The following is a 23,860-nucleotide window of genomic DNA, read 5'->3' on the forward strand; positions in this document are numbered from 1 at the left end:
TCCCTGATCTCTAATTCCTTCTTCCCTGTAGGCCGCTGTTACTTTTTTACATTCTACATTGTGTTCTCTTTGGTCTCCTGTTCTTATTCATCGATTCCCTCCTCGCTGCCCTGTGGCTTGTCCCCATTTTATTGTTGCCTCTCCCTCTCTCTGGCTTCTTGCCCCTGTTTTTTCAATTCCCCCTCTCTTCCCTGTTGCCCGTGTGATCTTTAGCCTTTCTCCATCTCTTTCTGCCCAGCTCTCCTCCTCTTCCTCTTCCTCCTCCTCTCCTCCTCCTCCTCCTCCTCCTCCTCGGCCTGCCCTCCGGCCTGCCTTTTGCAGGGTGATAGAGCAGAGCTGAGTAGAGCACACTAAGGCGGCAGGACCGTGTGCAGGATTAAAGGGAAGAAGTGACTGAAGGCTATTTGAGGAGCATTTCAGGTGAGCTGGGTCGCAGTGAGGAGGAGCATGGGGCTGGTGATCTCTTGCAAGGAGAGCAGTGATTTTATGTCTTACGGTATCTCTAGGGGCCGCAAGTGATGATGACTGTCTAAGTCTGGAAGGGGCGCGGAGCAGGTGAGCGGAACCGTGGGCTAAATCTGAGGTGGGGATGATATGGGAAAGGTCCGTGTAGACTGGTGTGATGCTGACTGACAGCACTGTTTGTTGTCCGTGCGTTGGGAGTTTGTTTTTTGGTTGTGTTTTTTTCTGATAATGAAGAGGCACCTGGCAACTGCAGGACTGATCTAGTGGGCTGATGGTGCTTTTTCTTGTCGAGGATGGATTGAGTGTCCCGGCCCTCTAAAAGCAGTGGTGACCCTTTCTGGACTTGCTGTAGAGTAAGGCGGGGAATGCTGCGGGAAGTGTCTGTGATGTCATGCTGATTGACAGCACTCTCCTGCCTTTTTTTGGTGTTGTGTGTGTGGTTTTTTTCCTGTCTTTTTTTTTTTTTTCCTGGATCATCTGCTGCAGGTTATCCCAGGTAAGTTGCCCGTTGTGGATTACCCTGGGGGGACCCCCTGGTGTCAGTCATCCCCATGCATGTTCCCCATGGCGTGGCTGCCCAGACATGCCCCCGTCCAGCAGTGTCTGTCTCCACCCCCACCCTCCCTCTGCGTGTGTCTGTGCCCTCCCAAATGCTTTCCACTGAAATGGCCCCCCCACATTACTTTTTTTTCCCCGGTGACATCCCCTCTGCTTCCCCTGGCCTCCTTTTTTGTGCTCGCTGAAGCCTTGTGCTTATGCAGGATGAGCAGAGCAGGGTCCTGGTAGTGCAGAGGTGAGGTGAGGTGCTGACAACCCAAGGGAGCCCAAGGATCAGCAGTGTACAACTCCTTTGCAGGTCAGCCACTGGCACCTGGTCTGCCTGGCTGCCCCGTGCCCTGACGCACAGCTGCCTGTCACCCCAAGCAGCCTGCCTTCAGAAGGGCAGCTGCGTTCCCTTCATTTATTTTCTTCTTTAACTCTCTAGTGCCTGTTGACTGCCTGCTCTCCCTGTTGCAACCCTGATGCCGTATGTCTACAGCAATTGCTGGGGCTTACTCTGGGAGGGGTGGGGAAGGGGACCTTGTTCCCCAGGTTGTGTGCGCTGCTTCTCCACCCTAGGGTATGGAGTGGGGCAGGAGCGAGGGCAGTAACAGCCACCCGATTTTTAAAGCGGTCAGGACGGAAGGAGTAAAATGCTCGAGACATTTTGGTGCTGTGTGGTGCAGGGGCAACGAACGATACTGCTGGGGCTGCGAGTGGGAAAGGTGCAGAGAAACAGAAGCTCCGTGCACGCAGTAAGTAGTTGCCGTCTCTGGATGACATTAATCGGGATAATGTATGGGTCTTGCTTCGCAGAGGAATAATGGCGATGATGGCGCTGCCACCGTGCGACCAAGCCGCGGTACTGCAGCCGGCAGCCGTGCCCGGGCTATAGCCACATACTGCTACTTCTCCATGCCACTTAGCGGTACGCCCGGCTATCTAGTGACGGCACTGGGGTGGGGGTGGTGGGGGTGGGGAGGAGGTGCGTAGCCGTGCAAGCACAGCCCTTAGCGACAGGTCCTGCCCCCTTGCGATGGCCCGGTGAGGGTGGTGCTGGTACCCCTATCCATGCCCTTAGTAACAGGCCCTGCCCCCTGGTGATGGGGGTGGGGAGGACTGATGTCTGCCCCCCCCCCGGCCCCACACACTTTGCGACAGGGTCCACCCCCTGTTGAGGGCCGGGGGGGCGGGGCTGTGCTGCTGTCATCCCGAGCATGCCCAGTTAGTGACAGTTCCCACCCCCTGGTGACAGCCTGGGGGGTGTTGCTGGTGCTGCTTGGCCCCACCCTCCATGGCAACAGGCTGGGCCTGTGGTGATAGTTCCAGGGGCATTGCCAGTGTCCCTTTGGATATGCCCCCTTAGCACCAAGAACGGTCCCCTGGTGACAACCTGGGGGGCGGTGCCAGCAGCCCCCTTAGCGCTTGGCCACGCCCCCTAGCGATGGCCCGGAGGGCAGTGCCAACAGTCCCCATAGCAACTGGCAGCAGTCCCTGTTAGCTCATGGCCCTGCCCCCTGCAAAGGTCTGGGGGCCAGTGCCGGCTCCCTCCCATTAGTGCCAGGCCCTGCCTCCTGGCAGTGACCCAGATGGGTGGTGCTGACTCCCCTTAGTGATAGGGCACGCCCCCTGGTGACAACCTGGAGGGGTGGTGCCTGCTCTCTCTTCTTAGTGACAGGGACTGACCCCTGGGGATGACCCAGAGGGGCAGTGCCGGCTCCCTCCCCTTAGCGACAGGCCCCACCCCCCAGCAACAGCCCAAGCCTTTGTTTTCTTTGCTTGGGGTGCTTGGTTTGGGTGTTTTCTCTCCCCACTCATTTCCATGCCATGAACTTCAGGTGGCTCTCGTACAACTCCTGGCGGCTCTTCCAGCCGCCTTTACCCCTCCGGGGGCTCGGCCCGCCCCTTTCGTGGGGCACTGTGGGAAGGGCAGGGGCAGGCCCCGGGGCCGATGAGCCCCAGCGTGGGCTCCGGCAGCTCTTGCTGCTCCTGGACTTCTCTGGCGTCGGTGCTCCCGTGTTCCCTCGGGCGGTCGTAGCTTTGGAGCTGTCTCAGCTCCTCGGGCAGGCGTGCTCTGGCGTTTAGAGAAGCGGAGGCGTTGCCTGAGGTAAGGATTTCAGAGCTTGGCACTGTTTGGCAGCATCTGTACTAGAAAGTTCCCTTGTGTCCTGCTTTTCTCTTTTCTTACGGGATGTTGTTTTGGGCGCTTAGGGGGCGGTAAGATGGTTTAGTGGTATGGTGTTCTGTTTGGGGTTTGATTTTGTTTTGCTGTTTTTTTTTTTTCCCTTGTAAGTGCATTTTATTTTGCTGAATTCCTGTCTTTACTGAAGCGGGAACCTTGGGGTTTTTCACTAGTTCTGTTGTTTACTGTTTCAGGTGGTGACTTGGTCTTTCAGTAGGCCTGCTAGTGAGATGCTGTGGTAGGGGTTAGGGTGAGTATGTTGCCTGCGTCTGGGTATGGAGCCTTAGCGTTTCGCAGGAGAGTAAGTGGGATGTCGGGCACAACGGTTGCCTTGTCTGTCTGGTCCTCTAGGTGCAATAGGTGGCAGCGGCCATGATATCCAGCCTCATTAGAGCGTGGGCGAGCGGAAGTTCACGGCACTTCTGAGGAGGCTGTTGTTGTGGAAGAGGTCAGCGTTGAGTGGTGTGACACTGAGTGATGGCACCGCACGTTTGGAGATGATGAAGAGTATCCGTGTGACCGCAGCACCATCCTACGTAGCCTGTGTGGCCTTTTTAAAGGATGGCTTTTGAGTTCCCAGATTTTGAAAGAGAAGGTGAGGGGCCGATGCGGTCTTTGTGCGGGTGGCCAGTCGGCTGGGGGAAGCGCAGGTGGGGCAGGCAAGGGTTGTAAAATCAGTGGAGGGTGTTCAGAGACTGGACACATTTGGGCCGAGAGAGGTTGTGTTGTCCTTTCTGCAAAACAGAAGCATCTGCCAGGTAGGGGAGTTCCTGCCTGTGCCTGTGTTGTGGTGTGGATTTTGTAGTCTGTCTTTGTCCCTTACTGTACTCAGGTCTCGATGTCTCTATTGTTGTATGTGCTGAGCAGGCACCTAGGTAGCAATATTGAGGGTTTTGCAAGCCCTGGCTCGTCAGCATAATGGTAACCGAGAGCTTCCTTTCTCGCATTGTAAGTCTAATGCGCAGATCTGTCTTGCGTGTCTCAAATATTAGACCTTTATAGAAGGTCATCTTTTTGCGGCGGTGGTTAAGGCGGCCTCAGTACTGCTGCTGAAGAGCAGTCTGCTTACCTGGAGCCCTTTTCTGGGACCTGTTCCCTGCACCTTAACGTTCTGAGGTCTTTAAGAGTGGCTTGTCGCGCATGCATCGTCCTAGTTGTGGGTATATGGTTTTAGCACAGGTGGTGGTGCGTGACTTCTCTGCGGATGCTATAGCTTCTTCCTCGCTGCCCTGCAGATCTTCTTGCCCGGTGGCATCTCTGGGCCGGAAGTCCGTGGTCTCGGTGAGAATTTTCTTAGGTGCCTCGATCACGTCGTTTGTAGTATTTGTGAGCAGTGTCGGTCCGTGCACGTCGATGGCTGTGTCAGAGCTGCTCCGCCTGGGGGTGTAGCAATGGTAGAGCGGGGGAAAGAATAGCAATAAGGGTATATGGTTAATGTTAATATGTATAGACCGGTTCAACAAAGCCCATGCAACCCTCGTCGGAGCGAGTGGCCGTTGGCAGCGGACAAGGACGGTAATTTCTGGGGCGTTTGGTGGGTGCCGAGGGGATGACCGTAGCTGTCTGGGAGAGGCAGCTAGAGTGCTAGCTGAGCAGAGTGCCTCTTACCGCTGTTCAAGCTTGTACGTGCGTGGGGCTTAAAGTTTGATTTAAGGTATTTCCTTTAACGGCATGCAGTAGTTGGGCTTTAGATGGTATTCCTACGTGGAAGCAAGACCTGTGGAATGGTTAAGCCATTGCTGTGCATCCAGGTGACTTGTTCTGTCATGCTGTTCTTGCAGAGGATGAAGATGGAGCTGTGCAGGGTGATAGAGCAGAGCTGAGTAGAGCACACTAAGGCGGCAGGACCGTGTGCAGGATGAAAGGGAAGAAGTGACTGAAGGCTATTTGAGGAGCATTTCAGGTGAGCTGGGTCGCAGTGAGGAGGAGCATGGGGCTGGTGATCTCTTGCAAGGAGAGCGGTGATTTTATGTCTTACGGTATCTCTAGGGGCCGCAAGTGATGATGACCGTCTAAGTCTGGAAGGGGCGCGGAGCAGGTGAGCGGAACCGTGGGCTAAATCTGAGGTGGGGATGATATGGGAAAGGTCCGTGTAGACTGGTGTGATGCTGACTGACAGCACTGTTTGTTGTCCGTGCGTTGGGAGTTTGTTTTTTGGTTGTGTTTTTTCCTGATAATGAAGAGGCACCTGGCAACTGCAGGACTGATCTAGTGGGCTGATGGTGCTCTTCCTTTTTGAGGAGGGATTGAGCTTCTAGCTCTCTGAAAGCTAAGTTGAAGCAGTGGTGCTGGAGGAAGGGTCAGGCTTGGTTGTCACAGGAAGCAGTTTAAATTTGGGGAGGTTAAAGGGTAGGATTCGTCTTCAGCGTGATGCTAGGTTGTGGAGGGCTGGGCAGTTCAGGCCGTGTGTGCTGTTGTGTAGTTTGTGTGGTCTGTGTTCAGTGTCTTAGACCTTCCTAAGGTTTTTATGTTCTTTTTGCTCCGGGTTGCGGCAAGGCACGTGCTTCAGGAACCATCTCTAGGGCCTGGCTAGGCTCTAATTGTTGGCCCTTCACCCATCGGGCGCTTCTTTTTTTGCCTTACGAGTTTCAAGTGTGGATCATTTTGGTGCCTCAGAAGTTTCTGGGTGGTTGTCTTGTGCAGTATTGTTCCAAGGTGCATGAGCAGATGTGCTCTGTAGCTGTCCATTTTCAGGGAGGGGACGTGTCACACGTTTAAAGTGTAGGTGGTTCTGTCCTCTCGGGAGTCTGTGCGCGGTCGTCTTGTGCGTCGTCATTCCTTGCTGCACGAGCAGGTCTGCTCTGTAGCTGTCCGTTTTCAGGGAGCGGTCTTTCTTGCCTGCATCCTTACGTTCTTAGGTCTCAAAGCCGGGCTTCTTGTGCATCCATCTCATAAGCATTGAGCGGGCCTTGTTGTCGCGGGCCGCGATAGCCTGCTATGTTTCTGGAGTAGCCTCGGGGCCTCCTCACAGCGACGCGAGGGTCCCGTAGGTGTCGTTGCCGGACGAGGTCTTCTGTCCGGCTGTCGTTGTTCTTGCCGAGAGCTTTTTCTTGTCTCGGAGGTGCGTTGTTCGTAGTGTTCTGCATAGCGTCGGTGTGTGCTGTGGGCGTTTGGCTTGGATCCGTCCTGGCCCGGGGTGTAGAGGTCACGGTGGGGGTGGGGGCCTAGTGGCGGTAGCTTGTGGTTCATGCGTTGCTGTGCCTAGGCTCTTGTGGGAAAGGTCGGATCGCGTGGCCGTAGCCGGCGGGCGAGGACGGTAATTTCCGTAGCGTTTTGTGGGCTCGGAGGGGATGACGGGAGCTGTCCAGGAGAGGGCGCTAGGGTTCTGTCTGAGCAGACAGCCTCTGAAGGGCGTTCGAGGTTTCGTACGTGCGTAGGGTTTGACGTGTGACTTCCCGTCTTGCTTTCAAGGGCAGGGTGTAAGGGGGCTCCAGATGGTATCGCCATGTGGGAACGAGACCCGTGGAACGGTAAAGCTCTGTTGTTGTTCATCCAGGTGACTGGCTCGATGTTGTTTTTCAGGTGCCAGGGGAGGAGTCGTGCAGGGCGACGGAGGAGAGCCGACGACTGCTTTGCAAGCAGGTGAGTTGGTGCGTGGTGTATCTGGAGGGGAGATGTGAATGATGGCTCTGTGATTCTGTTGTGTTTTAATTATTGAGTTGTCATTTCGTTTTGGTGTGTCTTTGTTGTTTTTTTTTTTCTTCAATTTGAAGCCTGTAAAGCGAGGAGCGATGGGCGCTTTGGGCACCGGAGGCAAGTCGGGCGAGGCGAGTGGCTATCGGTGGGCTGAAGCAGCGGTTCTTTTTGACGTGGAGTGTCGCTGGCGAAGGTAAAAGGCGTTCACGTTGTTTGCATGTTAAGGGCGGTGGGTGAGCCCAACGCAGCAACTGGAAGTGATGGAGGCCGGGCGGGCGAGCCATCGAGGTGGAGGAGCACGCGGTGGCGGACGGTCCGCGTGGTCTGCGTTTTTGGGCGGTATTTCGGCAGGTGTCTTTTAGGTTGTTTTTTTCCAGGCGTTCCACGGAGGCTCGGAGCGGCACTGTTGCGTGCCCGTGGGAGGTCTGAGAAGGTGAGGCAGCGGTTGGCATCTGAGGTCCGGGATTGCTGCAGTCCATCGTTAAGCCTGTAAGTTTTGCAGGCAGTGTCTGGGTGGTCTTTGGAATGGCGTCACAGCATTTGAAGCGAGCTGGGTAGCAATGGAGAAGTTCATGGGGGCTGGTGGTTTTTCACGAGTGTAACGGTAGCTTGGTGTGTTTTGATATATCGGGTGTCAAAAGCGATGACGGGTGCGGCGTGTGATGCTGGCATCGGTGCAGAGCAAGTGAGCCGATGGACATGTTCCTTTTGAGGAGGGTGACGTTCTGGAAGAGATCTGCGTTGACCCGTGTGATACTTGTCGCTGGCACTGTGTTTTGTCTTTTTTCAGATGACGGAGAGGCATCTGGGACCTGCAGGATCGATCCAGCAGGCCATCTGCTTTCCTTTTACAGGATGGATTGCGACTCCTAGCCCTCTGAAAGCTAAGTTGAGGCAGGGGGTGCCGGGGGAGGGGTCAGGGGAGGGCGGGGACGTGGTTGTCCGTGGGCGGAAGGGGTTTTAAAGGTGGCATAGCGGCGAGGGCCGTCCAGGAAGCGGTCGCCTCTGGGCAGGTAAGGGGAGCGGGTTCCTCCTCAGCGTGGCGCTAGTTTGCGCTGGGCAGGCGCAAACTCCCACCTTCTCCCTTGAAATTTATATGTGTGACCTCTTACCTTTACGATTTTTCTATTATAAATGATACTACAAAAAAAAAAGTAACATTGTATGATTTACAAACTGACTTGTGTTGTTCAAACTCTAAGTGTCAAATAGCTGTAGCTTAAGATTTATTAGGTGTATGTAAGGAGTTAGGTATTTGTTGGAAATGTTTATCAAGAGAGGCAACTGCATGTTTTGGCTTTTTTCCCTTGATATTTTGAGGTAGTGTTACAAAGCACTTAATTTCCCCTTTGCTTGCAAGGGCACTTCTCAATGGCAGTTAAGCAGTAAGTCTCTAAGGCAGTGCAGCTCACCACATGTCCCTCCTAATTCCATAACACACAAAACTGTCCCAGTCAAATTTTCACTGTGTATTTTGGAGATAGATTATTGACACCATTACATTAACAAATGTGGAAGAGTAACGCAGAAGGAAAATGGAATGCTTTTATAGGATAAGTATTTTCACTGGATTTGTAGGAATACATGCACACCTTCTTAGCATCAAGTGAAATAATGAGATTTGTTCTTTATTTTTTATTTTACTTTTTTAGGTTTGACACTTTTGGCTTCACTGAGTAAGCGCAATGTGCAGCAGCAACAGTGGAAGAGCTGTAGCGGTGGATCGGTAACCATAGATTATTGTTACACTATAGCATTGCCCTGCAGTCTCGTAGGGTTATCTCCCTGCAGCAGTGCTGTAAGGAAGGGATGATACTTTTTCCGACACCAGCAAGAATGTTTAGTGTGATACCATTTTGATCAAAGTTTTAATATAAATAGCTGTTAATAGTGTTTTTAAGTGTTCTACTCAAACTTTAAAGAACGTGTTGTGTTTCAAGCTGATCCATTTACTTAGAAACCTTCTTTGACTGAACTGATATACTATGCCTTAGGCTGACACCAGTTTGTATTTTCATCTGTTGTAATTTTTCTTAATATGCTGAAATACAGTTACAGTTTTTTGTTATTCCAACATTTTGATGAAAGCATATCGGTATGGTCAGTAAATACCTCCTCACCTATGCTTGGTTCCTGTTACTTGGGGCATGCTAATGTCACTTTGTGTGGGGGCAATGACGCAGCAGAGGAAGCGGGTGCTGGATTTTAGATGATGGTCTGTGTAGGGCCACTGTGGAAAAATTACAAGTTGCACACAGCTGTGAAAACGCAACCTCAAAGAAGGGAATGGGGACGATTGTTATTGAGCAATATGTCATTGCAATCCCAGAACCGCTGTTAGCTGGCAGAGCACATACCCGGCAGGCCTTCTCGCGTGCAGTAATTCCTAGGCGGTACTTTTTCTTGAACCTGCTGCGGGTATAAAAAGCAGCAGCTCAAAGCAGAGAGAGAGAGGAGACAGAGCACGCTCTGTGAACCACCGGGGACACCCTGAAGGTGCCGTGCCTACCTCCTGTCTCTGCGAGGACCCCATCACAGTCGCCCTGCTGCTCGGCAGTGTCTCAGCCGTAGTTGGGTTGGTGAGACTCTGACGAGGGGAAAACAACATGCTAGTAACTGCTTACGCAAGGCTAGAACCTGCTACATAAATTGGCAACAAGGATGGAATTCCTGCAGCACAGATGACCCGGGCAGCAGAGAGGGCTCCATCAGCAGAGCATAGAGCTGCACCGAGACTAAGCTATCCTCTGTATGGGGGGCAAGGAGCCCTCAGCCTTTGGAGGTTTGAGTCTCCGTGATAGAGGTTGTGTGTCCTTTGTGTCGGCGTTGTCATGCTTTTGTTACCGCTCAGCGGTGTTGGCATGGCCATAAGCTCCATCCAGCCGATTTATCTTTTGCTTATAGTTCTGTATTCTGGTGTGTGCGGTGTCACAGGTTGACGCCATTGGAAAATTTGATACATCCAGTTTGGTGGTGTTGTCATGTGAGGCGCCGTGACATTGGCGGATGTGACTGGACAATGTCCCCTTTGTCTCAGCACCATGACTCCCCAGAATCCATTCACGATGTGCCTGGTGGGAGTACCCCTCACAGTGAGTTCAGTGATACAGGTAACCATGTGCTGCCTGGAGTGCTGCACAAAGGTGTACCCATAGAACAGTAGGACAGCTGGCTGCCACATCTGGGTGAATGACCCGCATTACCCCCACAAGAACTTTGAATCTTGGGAACACTGAACGCAGACTATTGTACCTATTTCAATTATAGCAGTTGAAAGAATGATAAGGTTTGGTGGTGAGTAAATGCTATATTGCATTGGTATTGCAACACTACCCAATTGGGGCAGTTCTAGGGGAACAGACATTAGTACCACCTATAATGCATATGTGACTCTACCACCTGGACTCGTTTTGATATGTGGGGTCCATGCAGGACTACCCAAAGCCATAAAGGGTGGGCCTTGCACCCTAAGATGACTGACGTTCTTCATAGCCAACATTAAAGTAGTGGTACGGTCGCGATAAAGGTGGTCACATTTCTGCGCCACCGCTGACATCCGTCCATTTTCTCCCAAGTGTAAGGAGACAGTGGAAATTCAGGACCTGGCAACAACCATCGCCTTATCTTTTTTGTCTCTGGGTGGTGCCGACGCGCAAGCCGTGATGCCACTAAGCTGTTTTGGGTGCTGGTTAGCAAAATTTAGTAATGCTACCGGTAGAGTTCCTTCCAATTTGTTACTTTATGTAGATAGTATATGCCACGTTACACTTAAAAAGCACACCACTATTGACTTTTTACTGTAAGCTCATGGAGATGCATGTGAGGACTCTTATGATTTATGCTGCATGAACCTGAGCAACCAAAGTTCATCTGTGCATAAATGCAAGAGACAGCGATATAAACCAGCAATTAGCGGAAGCAACCCATTTACTGGATGGACGTAGGGGCCGGTTTGGTTAAAATAGTTATTATCAATGGTGTGCTTAGGTGGCATTTGTTTGCTGCGCCTGGTTTGCCATATATGACGTCTAGTCAGTATCATTTGTACTATTGTCGATACAGCTTTACACAGCACAGTGGTACAGGTTGTGGAATACCATCGTATTCCAACTACAGAACATGCAGTGGCATGTGTGAGGGATTTTAGGTGGTGGTCCACGTAGGGCAGCTGTGGAAAAATTACAAGCTGAACTCAGCTGTGAGAACACAACCGTGAAGAGGGAACTGGGAGGATTGTTATTGAACAAGACGTTGTTGCAATCCCAGAACCGCCATTAACTGACAGAGCGCATACCCAGCAGGCCTCAGTGCATGCGCCGGCCATGCATGCAGCAACGCCCAGTCGGTACTTTTTCATTGAATCTGCTGTGGGTATAAAAAGCGGTGGCTCAAAGCAGAGAGAGAGAGGAGACAGAGCACGCTCTGTGAACTACAGGGGATGCCCTGAAGGTGCTGCAATGATTGCGCTCACAGTCACCCTCCCGCTCGGCCGTGTCTCGGGCGTAGCGGGGTTGGTAAGACTCTCTTGAGGGGAAAACAATATGCTAGTAACTGCTAATGCAGTGCTGTAACAGAGCAATAAAAACTGCTGTTCTTTTTAAGTATCACGTGTTGGGTGTATTTTGTGCATAGGAATCCTGCTAATCTGTTACGGATGGGGCTGTAATGGGGGGTGCCTCCCCTAAGAGTCACAGGGGCATTATTATATCTTATAAACTATAAGTCTGGGTGTGTGGCATTAAGATAGAGGAATAGGGTTTTTTTTTCTATTCTGAATTCCTTCCTCTAGATAGAGTTTAAAAAGCACAAAAATTTTTTATTTTATGTCTAGACATTGTTTATATTTTAAGAGCCTGTACGTGTTTCTACTCGGAATATAAAAAATTTAAAGTTCTTTATACAGTCGGTAAAAGGTTTATTTTAAAGGTTTTTTTTTACTTATAAGTTAATATCAGTTTTCAAAATACATAAAAAGAAGTTGGACCGGATCAAGCTATCTGAATTTAGTGTGTGTTCTATAACAAGCCTACCGCAGGGTCACAGGTTGGAGGGTTCTCAGGGCTCATCTAGTCCAGGCATTGTGGTAGATGTTCTATGTAATCTAAATAAAGATACTAAATTAAGCGTAAACAGATATAGATATAAGTAGATATCTAAGTCTAAATAGAGAGGTGTAAAAAGATTAGTGTCAAAATAGTTAAGGTTAAACAGATAGTTAGTCTAAATAGAAGTTCCAGTAGCAGTGTTAATCGGTATGTCTAAAGAGATAGGTGTGTAAATATTCTATGGACGTATATAGCTATAGTCACAATAGATAGTGTAAATAGCTATTAAGTTATAAAACATCTATATATATAAGTAGATCTCTAAGCGTAAATACCTCCACTGTATAGAGTTTTTATAGCAGTAAGAAAAAAAACCTATTTATAGCAAGGTTTCTGAAGCTCAACCCCTCCTTTCATATCTACCGAAGTTGTAAAAGCACTTTCTAAAGCTGCCCCTTATCCCTTTTCCTTTTCCTCTCCCAAGCCAGGGCCCATTCTCCCAGTTGGTGAGTTGCTCCCGCAGGGCTGCGGTCGCAGAGCAGGAGCTGCTGCCACAGCACTAGTATACCCCCAAAACCCCGATTCTGGTCCACCTACATCTCTAGTGCCCCAAAAGGTGTTGCTCTTTTGCCAGTTCTGCCCCGTACGCTTCACCTCTTCCTCTCTTGTTCCCGTGTCCCTTGTTGTGGTTCTTCCCTCTGTCCTTCCTCCCTATTTGTTCTTTTTCCTCTGTCACACTGCCTTTGGGTGCCGAGCCTGGTAGCCAGCTCACTGCCTCAATTTCCGAGGTGTGTGAAGGAACAAGCCTTCGCTGCTTCCTGTGCGTTCCCGGATGTGTTTGCAGCCCCTGGGCTTCAGGGTGAGTGGCTACAGTTGGGTCCAAGGGAGATGATGATGTGCTGTGGAGTGCAGCTGGTGAGGCCGAGGACAGGGCTGGCTGAGGAGAGGGCTGCCTGGACACTCCTGCCTGCAGGAGTTGGCTGAGGAGTGAAAAGAAGGGGGTTCCACAGGCAGCTGCCTCCAGCAAGGAACAGCTTGTCGTTGAGCAAGGAAGGATCCGTCCTGGACAGAGCGCACCACCAGCAGAAGGTATGAGGATATCGGTACCTCTGTTAGCTGTATGTGTTGGCCCCCGTGTGTCCAGGAAACATCATGGGAGAGGAGCATCGGGGCACCCGCCGCCTGCTCGTGGGGGGGGGGCACAGTTTGGGTGGCCGGTGCTGCGGAAGAGGAAGGGGCGGAGGTAGAGAGAGAAACCTCAGGGGTGTGAAAGCATCCTGTCCACAACAGGAGTTGCAGTGAGTCACATGGCTCCTCCCATGCATCTGGGCCCATCCCCGCTATGCTTTTCCCGGTCTCTGCCTACCTCCTTGCCTGTCCCTGCCTCTGTGTCCTCAGGCTGCCCAGCTCACCAAAGTTTTTTGGCCTTCTGCCAACACTGCCCCGCACCCTATCGCCTTCAATGTTTCCTTTCCATGCCTGTCCTTTTGCGGCTCCACACCCGCTATTATTTCTTTCTACCCACACTGTCTTCTTTCCCATTACCTGTGAAAATTGCATTTCTAGGTCTGCCCCTCTCCAGCAAGCTATCTCCATTTTCAGCAATTCCCTCTGCTCTGCACCCGGTCGCTCTTCCTCCATCCTTTCTCTGTGGCCATCTTTCTGTCTTCCTCTCTTGATATCTACCACCCTTACCCATGTGTCCAGAACCCTGTTGATTTTTGCATTTGGTCTCTTTGTCTACTTTTATCCGGTTCCGCATCCACGTTTATTTCTTCCTGCCTGTCCTCAACTAAACCACTTTTTCAATTTTGTTTCTATGTCTTCATCGATTTAGGTTGCAGACCCTATTTCTTATTTTTTCTCGTCCGTCCCTTACCCCATCACTTTTTAAATTCTCTTTCTAGGTCTAGTTTTATGAAGCTACCAATCCCTCTTTTTAAGGGTTATTTGTTGGTTGCATACCCTGTTGCTTTCAAAATATTTTATCAATGTCACTGTTTGTATTTTTCCATAGACTCAATAAGGTTTGAGAAGACCTCTGAGATCATCAAGTCCAATCGTCAACCCAACACTACCACGCCTCCTGAACTGCCACATATACACGTCTTTTGAATGCCTCCAGGGAGGGCGGCAGCACCACCTCTCTGGGAAGCCTGTTCCAATGCTTAACGACTCTTGGTAAAGAATTTTTTTCCTATTATCTGATCTGAACGTCCCCGACACAACTTGCCGCCATTTTCTCTCATCCAATCACTAGCTCATTGGGAGAAGGAACCTACACCCAGTTCACTCCAACCTCCTTTGAGCCTCCTCCAGACTAAAAAAAGTCGAGGGCCAACTTTGGCCTCTTCAAAGACCTGCTAGGAGGAATCCCACAGGCTAGGGCTCTGGAAGGCAGGAGGGTCCAAAAGAGCCGGACAGTATTCAAGGACCACTTTCTCCGAGCTCAAGATAGCTTCATCTGCAGGAGGAAGAAGTCAGGCAGAAGAGCCAGGATGCCCGCATGGATAAGCAAAGAGCTTCTAGAGAAACTCAAATGGAAGGAGGAGGTCCACAGTATGTGAAAAAAGGGACTGGTCACTTGGGAGGAATATAGGAATATTGTCAGGTTATGCAGAGATGCAGTGAGGAAGGCCAAGGCCCGCTCGGAATTCAATGTGGCAATGCATGTCCAAGATCACAAGAAGGGCTTCTTTAAATACATCAGCAGTACAAGGAAGACTGGGGATACGGTGGGTCCGTTGCTGAACAAAGAAGGGGCCCTGGTAACGCAAGACGCATAGAAGGCAGAGTTACCAAATGCCACCTTTGCCTTGGTCCTTACTGCTATGGCTGGCCATCAGGCATCCCAGCCCCCAGAGAAGAGGGGACAAATCAAGAGAAAGGAAGACTCACCATCAGTTGAGAAGGTTTGGGTCAGACATCCCCTACAGAAACCAGATCCTCACAAATCCATGGGGCCCCCGTGGGATGCACCCGCAAGTCCTGAGGGAGCTGGTGGCTGTTCTAGCCGAGTCACTCTCCATCATCTTTGAAAGGTCGCAGAGGACAGGAGAGGTGCCCGAGGACTGAAGGAAAGCAAACGTCACTTCAATCTGCAATAAGGGCAAGGAGGAGGATCTGGGGAACTATAGGCCAGTCAGCCTCACCTCCATCCCCAGAAAGGTGATAGAGCAGTTCATCCTGGAGGACATTTCCAGGCATGTAGAGTACAAGAAGGTTATCAGAAGTAGTCAACATGGATTCACGAAGGGGAGAAGATGCCTGGCCAACCTGATAGCCTTCTATACTGGTTGGGTTGACAAAGGGAGATCAGTGACTGTTACCTATCTTGGCTTCAGCAAGGCATTTGACACTGTCTCCCATAGCATCCTCATAGACAGACTAAGGAAGTGTGGGTTGGATGAGCGGACAGTGAGGTGCATAGAGAACTGGCTCAACAACAGAACTCAGAGGGTTGTGATCAACAGAGCAGAGTCTGGTTGGAAACCCGTAACTAGAGGTGTTCCCCAGGGGTCTGTGCTGCGTCCAGTCCCGTTCAACCTATTCATCAATGACCTGGATGATGGGATTGAGTGTACCCTCAGCAAGTTCATTGATGGTAGCAAGCTGGGAGGAGCAGCTGATACACCAGAAGGCCGTGCTGCCATCCAGTGAGACCTGGACAGGCTGGAGAGCTGGGCCCAGGGGAACCCGATGAAATTCAACAAGAGCAAGTGCAAGGTCCCACACCTGGGGAGGAACAACCGCACGCACCAGTACAGGCTGGGGGCAGAAAGCGGCTCTGTTGAGAAGGACCTGGGAGTGCTGGTGGACAACAAGTTGACCATGAGCCGGCAACATGCCCTCGTGGCCAAGAAGGGGTGCGTTAAAAGGAGTGCAGCCGGCAGGTTGAGAGAGGTTATCCTTCCCCTCTACTCTGCCCTAGTGAGACCGTATTGGGATTACCGTGTCCAGTTTTGGGTCCCCCAGTTTAAGAAGGATGTGGAACTGCTTGAGCACGTCTAGCAGAGAGCTACCAAGATGATGGGGGGACTGGAGCATCTCCCTTGTGAGGAAAGGCTGAGAGACTTGGGTTCGTTCAGCCTGGAGAAGAAAAGACCAAGGAGGGATTTCATCAATACCTATAAATAGCTAAAGGGTGGGTGTCAGGGTGATGGGGCCAGGCTCTTTTCAAGAGTGCCCAATGACAGGACAAGGGGCAGCGAGCACGAGTTGGAGCACAGGAAGTTCCACTTAAATATGAGGGAAAAAACCTCTCTGCTGTGAGGGTGACAGAGCAGTGGAACAGGCTGCCAAGGGAGGTTGTGGAGTCTCCTTCCCAGGAGACATTCAAAACCCACCTGGATGCATTCCCATGCCCCTTGCTCTAGATGTCCCTGCTCAAGCGGGGGGTGGACAAGATGATCTCCAGAGGTCCCTTCCAACCCCCATCATTCTGTAAAAAAAAAAAACAACAAAAAACAACAAACAAACAAACAAACCAACCTAAAAAAACCCCAAAACCAAAACCACCAACCCCAGTTCCCTCAGCTGCTCCATGTAAGATACATTCTCCAGACCCTTCTCCAGCTTTACCACCTTTGTCTGGACATGCTCCAGCCACTCAACATCTTTTTTGTACCAAGGGGCCTGAAAGGGAACACGATACTGATGTGGCCTCGCTAGTGCCACGTATGGGGGTACGATCCCTTCCCTACTCCTGCGTGCCACGCTATTCCTGATACAGGTCAGTATGCCATCGGCCTCCTCAGTGACCCAAGCACACCACCAGCTCACGTTCAGCCGTCCGTCTTCCCAAGCCTGTAGCAGCACGTGGGGTCATTGTGCCCAGAGCACAGGACCCAGCCCTCAGCCTTGTTAAGTCTCATAGAATTGACCTCAGGCCATGGGTCCAGCCTGTCCAGATTGCTCTGCAGAGCCTTCCTACCCTCAAGCAGATCAACACTCCCATCCAACTTGGTGTTATCTGCAAACTTACCAAAGGTACGCTGTCCCCTCGTCCAGATCATTGATAAAGATATGGAACAAGATTGGTCCCAAAGCTGACCCTGGGGGACAGTGCTCATGAGCAGGCACGATTTGGATTTAACTCCTGTTACCGCAACTCTTTGGGCTCAGCCATCCAGCCGGTTTTGTACCTGGCAAAGCATACACCTGTCCAAGCTAGGAACCACCAGCATCTCCAGAATACTGCGGGAGACAGTGTCAAAGGCTTTACTGAAGTACAGGAAAATAACATCCACAGCCTTTCCCTTATCCACTAGATCGGTCACACAGCTGTAGAAGGAGACCGGGTTGGTCAGCAGAACCTGCCTTTCAAGAACCTGCGGTGTCTGGCCCCGATCCCTTGGTCATCCCGTACATGGCTGCTGAGCACACTGAAGGTGAACCATTGTTTTCCTGGTAATAAACAGCCTGACTACTAGAGACTGAGGCCAAGAAGGCATCAAGTACATCAACTGTTTCTTCAGCAGCAGCATTCCCCCGCAATAGAGGATGGAGTTTCTCCTTGGTTCTCTTTCTGCTGTTAGCGTATTTGTAAAAGTATGTTTTATCTCTAAAAACAGTGGCCAGGTGAGTTCTAGCTGGGCTTTTGCCTTCCTGATGTGCTCTCCAATTGGACTAAGAAGCTCCATGTTCTGTTTCTGACCTGCCTACCTATTCTTCAAAAGCCGTAAGCTCTCCTTTTTTCCCCCGCCGAGCCACAGCAAAAGCTCCCTGTCCAGCCAGGCCTGTCATCTTCCCTGCCCGTTTGTCTTACTGCACACAGGGACAACCTCATCCTGCACCTTCCAGACTTCCTTCCTGAAGGACGTCCCACCTTCCAGGACTCCTTAGGCCTTTCAGCCAGCATCCTGAAAAGTCCAAAACCTGCCCTCCACAAGTCCACAGTAAAGGTTTTGCTGGCCCCCTTCCTTATTTTGCCAAGCCTCAGGAATTCTATCACATTGCAGTTGCTAAGTGGAAGAGGGCTTCCAGCCTCCGCATCTCCCACCGGTCCTTCTCTGGTTTTATAAACAGCAGCTGAGCCGAGGCATCTCCCCTGATAGGCTCATTTACCAGCTGCATCAGAAAGTTACCTTCCAAGCGCTCCATGAATCTCCTAGACAGTTTCCTCTCTGCTGCGTTTTCTTCCCAGCAGACATCTGATAAGCGCAAATCCCCTGTGGGAATACGGGGTAGCCATAGCGAGAGTTCTTCTAGCTGTCTGTAGAATTCTTCATCTACCTCTTCGTCACGGTCAGGTGGCCTACAGCGGACCCCCAGCTGGATATCAGCCTTGTTGGCCTTTCCCCTCATCCTTATCCGTAAGCGGTCAACCTCATCCTCCCAATTGCTGAGCTCTCTACAACCAAAACACTACCTAACATACAGAGCCACCCTACCACATCTCCTTCCTTGCCTAACCCTTCTTAAGAGGTTATAGCCATCCATCGCAGCACTCGAATCGTACGAGGCATCCTACAGCATCTGGAGGGAAACTGTATGGTGAGAAAGAGTACTGAACAGTACTAAAGTCACTTGATTCATTCAGCGTAGAGAAAGGGAGATCTCATCTCAGTCTACAGCTGCCTCACAATGGGTGGAGGAGGCACAGGCGCCAATTATTTTTCTCCGGTGACCGACAATAGGACCCGAGGGAATGGCAGGAAGATGGGCCAGGGGAGGTTTAGGTTGGACATTAGGAAAAGGTCCTTCACCCAGAGAGCAACGGAACACTGGAACAGGCTCCCCAGGGAGGCAGTCACAGCCCCAAACCTGACAATATTAAAGAAGCACTAGGACAATGCCCTCAGAGACAAGGTGTGATCTTGGGATGGTCCTGTGCAGGGAAAGGAGTTGGACTCCAAGCCTCGTGGGTCCCTTCTGACCCAGGACATTCTATGGTTCCACAATGTCTGCGACGGCAAAGAAGTCACAGCTATCCTGCTGCACAACAGCCTCTACCTCCTGCCGTACGGCAGCCGTGCTGCATGTATTGGCGTAGACACGCTCAAGCTGGGATATCGATTTGACCCGAGCTTGGCATGCCACCCAATGGCTCCTCTCTAGCAAGACTGGCTATAGCCCTTCCCCTTCAAACCTCCTTTAAAGCCCCCTCCACAAGCCCTGCAAACTCACAAGGAAGAACGCTTTCCCCTTTTGAGATAGCTGAACTCCTTATTCAATCACTTTAAATTTTTCCCCCTTGTTACCCTAACCACTGCTGCTTTTATTGTGTTCTTTTTGTCGACTGTTACCATATTTACTGCAATAATAGTAATCCTTCATAGTTTCCTTAACACCACCACTTTTTAAATTTTGTCTGTGTGTTTTAATGCTATTGATCTATTGATAACACGTGTCTCAATGAGTTTTAGTTGCACTTCCCCATTTATTCTTAATTTAGCTACTTCGATATTATATATAGTTATATATTATATATACTGCTTATATATTAATTAAGATGCCTCTTATAACCTCTGAGACAATTCCTGTATTTCCCTTTTTAATTTTTGTCCTTTGAGACTGGTATCAGTCTCTTAAGGAAATGAGGTTAAGAGTGTCAAAGTTACTTCAAATTAGTAATAAATTACAATAAGTAATTTAATTTGAACCAGAGATTTAATTCTGCTTTGTCATTCAGTGCAATCTAGGCTATAGCTCTGCTAGTGTGTAGGTAGTATGTGTGCTTTTGCTAGAAAGAAACCATAACCCTAGAGTGGGCTTTTTTCCCCTTCTTTTAGAGCAAAGTAAAACACACAATTATCAGTTATAACAATGCTAATGCATTCAAGGAGCTGCTCTTCTAAGAAAAACCAGCACCACATGTTTTTTTCCTACGTACATCCCAGCAAAATGAAGTTCAGTTTCCTACCTGGTCACATACCTGATATAAGTAGTTGTAGAAAAAGAAATAGTACTGCAATTGCAGTAAACCCTACTATTGTTATCTTTTTCCATGCTGTAAACATACAGCATTTCAGAAAACTCCCTGCTGTTCCTTCAGCTGCCTTTATACTCTGCAGTGGTTCACCCCTCCCCTTTCCCAGGTGATTGTGGGAAGGATGGTGGGCAGGGGCCAGGGTATAAGAGCCACAGCCCCTGGGCAGAGAGGTCATTTCCCTTCTGAGCTTCTCTGGTATTCCTTTACTTAATTGTAATTTTTGAGACATATAATTTTTTTTGATACATGTGTTTTGCTATTTAAAGAAAAGTAGATGTTTGTCAGAGGTAAGGGTTTTAAAACTCAGTAAGGTTTGGTGGCATTTAAATCTGAAATATCATTAGTGTCTAAACTTACTATATTTTTGGTCATCTAATAGTGTATTGGAGTGGTAAGATGGCTTAATAATGTATTGTTGTGGGTTTTTTGCTTTTTTTCTTAATTGTAACCTTATTTGTTTTATTGTTGGAGTTACTTATTTTATCAAAGAATAAATCTTGGGGTTATGTTCATAAGCTTTCTTGTATAATCTAGAAGGTGTTGAAAATAAGTCTTAATGGTATTAGTAATAAGAAAATGTGGTAGGGATTAGAGTGAGCATTCCATATGCATTTATATATGGGAACTTATATATGCTGTTTCTTTGTGGAAAGAGTAATACAAGTCTATAGTCAATATCCATAGACTTCTGTAAAATCCTGTGTAGCCTTTTGTAGAGCTAATAGCTAAAGGCAATGCAAACGGACAGTAACTTCTATAGTATTTTGTAGATATTAAGGGGGTGACTGTAGCTGGCAGCTAGAGTGCTAGCCGAGATTACATCTTAATGGTCCTCAGGTTTGTACATGTGTAGGGTTTAATAGTCAATTTAATGTATTTTCTAATGGCAGGCGGTAGTTGGGATCTAGATGGTGTTCCTACATGGGAACGAGACCTGTGGATTGGTTAAGCTATTGCTGTGCATTCAGGTGACTTCTATGTTCTATTTTCCACATGCAGAGGAGGAGTTGTGCAGAGTAACAGAAGAAAACAAGGGAAATGCTGTAAGAAGGTAGGCCAGTATGTCGTATATAGAGGGTAGATGTGACTGATGGCTGAATGACCCTCTGGTTTAAGAGGGTTTGAAGACAGTAAGGAATAATCCAAGTGCGATCTGGACACGGGAGGGGAGTCAGGGAAGGTGAGACGCAATTGGTACGCTGACGTAGGGGCTCCTTTTGAGGCGTTGTATTGATGGCAAAGTTAAAAGTGACCCGAGTTACTTGTATGTTACAGGTGGTGGGTGAGCCTCAAGGTGATAGGTGGAACTACAAAGCCCGGGCAGGCAAGCTGTCAAAGAAAATGAGTGTGAGAAGGGGATTCAGTGTGGGTAGGTTGCTGTTCTGGGCAGTATCTCAGCATGTAATTTCTTCCTTAGGTCTTTACGTACACTCCACGTAGGCTTTGTGAGGGAGATAGATATGCTGTGGTGATGAGACATTGGAGAGGGTGAGGCAGTTGAAGGCCAGATGTTTAATAGCAAAGTCTTATCCGGCAACTCAGTTGAAGCATTTGTCTCTGGTTATTGAGGATGTGTGCAGGCTGCCTTTAGAATTGGATGTGTCTTTCAGGTGAGCTGGGTCACAGAGAGGAGGAGCATGGAGCCAGTGACCTTTCTTGGAACCACAATGGTAACTTTGTGTGCCTTTATGGTATCTCTAGGGGCCCCAAGGGAGGATGACCGTCCACGTCCGGAATGGGCACGGAGCAGCCGGGTGAGCGGAGCACCTGGGTGCATGGGAAGTGGGCGATATTGCGGGGTACCTCCTTTGTAAGTGACGGGATGCTGACAGCACTGCTGCGTGTGGATTTCTGTTGGGTTTTTTAGATGATGAAAAGACACCTGGCACCTGGAGGACCGATGCAGCGGGCTGACTGTGCGCTTGTCCTTCTGAAGGATGGATGGACCGAGACTCTCACCCCACTGAAAGCTAAGTTGAGGCAACGGTGCTGGGGAAGGGTTCGGGGGAGGGCGGGGGTTTGAAAGATGGCACGGCGGAGCGGGCTGTCTGGGAAGCGGTCCCCTTTGAGCAGGGAAAAGGAGCGGGTTACTGTTCAGCATGACAGGAACGTGTGCCGGGCAGGGCGGTTCCAGGCAGTGTGTGTTATTGTGCAGCGTGTGTGTGTTGTGTTGGGTGTCTCCGACCTTCCTCGGGTCTCGGTTGTTCTCTTTGTTCTTTAGGAGCCAGGCAGGTGCCTCGGCAGCATTCCCAGGGCCCGGTGAGGCCCTAATTGTGGGCTCGGCGCCCATCGGGCGCTTCTCTTTTGGCGTCGCAAGCTTCAGGCGTGGATCGTTCTGGCGTCTGGGACGGTCGTCTTGGGCGGCGTCGTTCCCGGCTGCGTGAGCGGCGCCATTCTGTGGCTGTGAGTTGTTTGGGACTGGCATTTCTTCCTCGTATCCTTAAGCGGTTAGGTCTTGAAGCCGGGCTGGTTGCGCATCTATTGTCTCGGTTGTGAGAGGAAGCGCTTGTCACGGGCCATGAAGCTGTTGGTGTTTTCTGGCGTTGCTGTAGAGCCTGCCGACGTCACCGTCGGGGTCCCGCAGGCGGTCTTGCCGGACGGGGGTTTCCGTCTGGGTGTCGTCGTTCTCTCCGAGAGCTCCCTCTCGTCTTTTGGGGTGCTTTGCTTGTAGCATTCTGTGTAGCGTTGGTCTGTGTTTGTCTTGGAGCCGCCCTGCCCGGGGGTGTAGGGTCTGGGCTAGGTGGCCTGGTGCTGGGAGCCTATGGTTCATGTGTAGATGCGCCCAGGCTCTTGGGCGGGGGGAGGGGGGGGGAGCTTTTGCAGCCATCCTAGATCAAGTGGCTGTTGTCGGTGGGTGAGGGAAGTAATTCCTGTTGGGTTTTGTGGGCCCCCAGGGAACAACCGTAGGTGTCTGGGAGAGGGAGCTAGAGTTCTAGCTGAGCAGATAGCATGTCAAGGGTGTTCCGGCTTGTCTGTGAGCTGGGCTTGATGTTTGATGTATTGTGCTCATGTTTAAGAGCAGCCCTAGTTGTGCTCTCAAGGGGTGTTCCTACATGCGATCGAGACCTGTGTTGTGGTTCAGCTGTCGCCGTGCACGCAGGTGACTTGTTTGGTATTGGTTTGGCAGATGCCGAGGGAGGAGTCGTGCAGGGTGATGGAGGACGGCGCTGTCAGCAGGTGAGTTGGTGTGTGATGTATGCAGAGGGAAGATGCGGCGATTGGCTCTACGAGCCCATTACGGTATTTTTTCTTTGAGGGCGCATGCGAGGAGCCGAGCGGGATCTGGGCACCGGAGGGGAATCGCACAGGGTGAACGGTGACGGGTGGGCTGAAGCGTAGCGATTCGTCCTGAGGTGTCGTGTTGCAGGCAGTCACGAGCAACATGCGTTTGGGTCGTGCAGGTGGTGGGCGAGCCTCAAGGTGGCGACCGTATCTGATGGAGGCCAGGCAGGTGAGCTGTCAAGAAAAAGGTGCGTGTCTGAGATGGGGGGGGTTGGTGTGGGTATCCTGAGACGCCCGCAGCATCTGAGTGGGTTGTTTTTTGCTTGGGTTCTTGCAGGTGCCGCACGCAGGCTTCAGAGGGGAGACGCCGCATGCTGACGAGAGGTCCGAGAGGTGAGGGGGTTGAAGGCCAGGCTGTTGTTTGAGAGCAAGGTGTCGTATGGCCACTCAGTTGAAGCGTCTGTCTTTGGTTTTGCAGGCTGTGTGCCGGCTGCCTTTGGGCCTGGATGCGCGTTTGAGGCGAGCTGGGTCGCAGAGAGGAAGGGCTGGTGTGGTTCGTTCTTCCTTTTTTGGCAGAGCGATGGTAACTTTGTGTATCCTGTGGTATCTCTAGGGGCCACAAGGGAGGATGACCGTCCACGTCCGGAATGGGCACGGAGCAGCCGGGTGAGCGGAGCACCTGGGTGCATGGGAAGTGGGCGATATTGCGGGGTACCTCCTTTGTAAGTGACGGGATGCTGACAGCACTGCTGCGTGTGGATTTCTGTTGGGTTTTTTAGATGATGAAAAGACACCTGGCACCTGGAGGACCGATGCAGCGGGCTGACTGTGCGCTTG

This window comes from Phalacrocorax carbo, chromosome 6 (assembly GCF_963921805.1).
Source record: "Phalacrocorax carbo chromosome 6, bPhaCar2.1, whole genome shotgun sequence".
NCBI classification, from domain to species: Eukaryota; Metazoa; Chordata; class Aves; order Suliformes; family Phalacrocoracidae; genus Phalacrocorax; species Phalacrocorax carbo.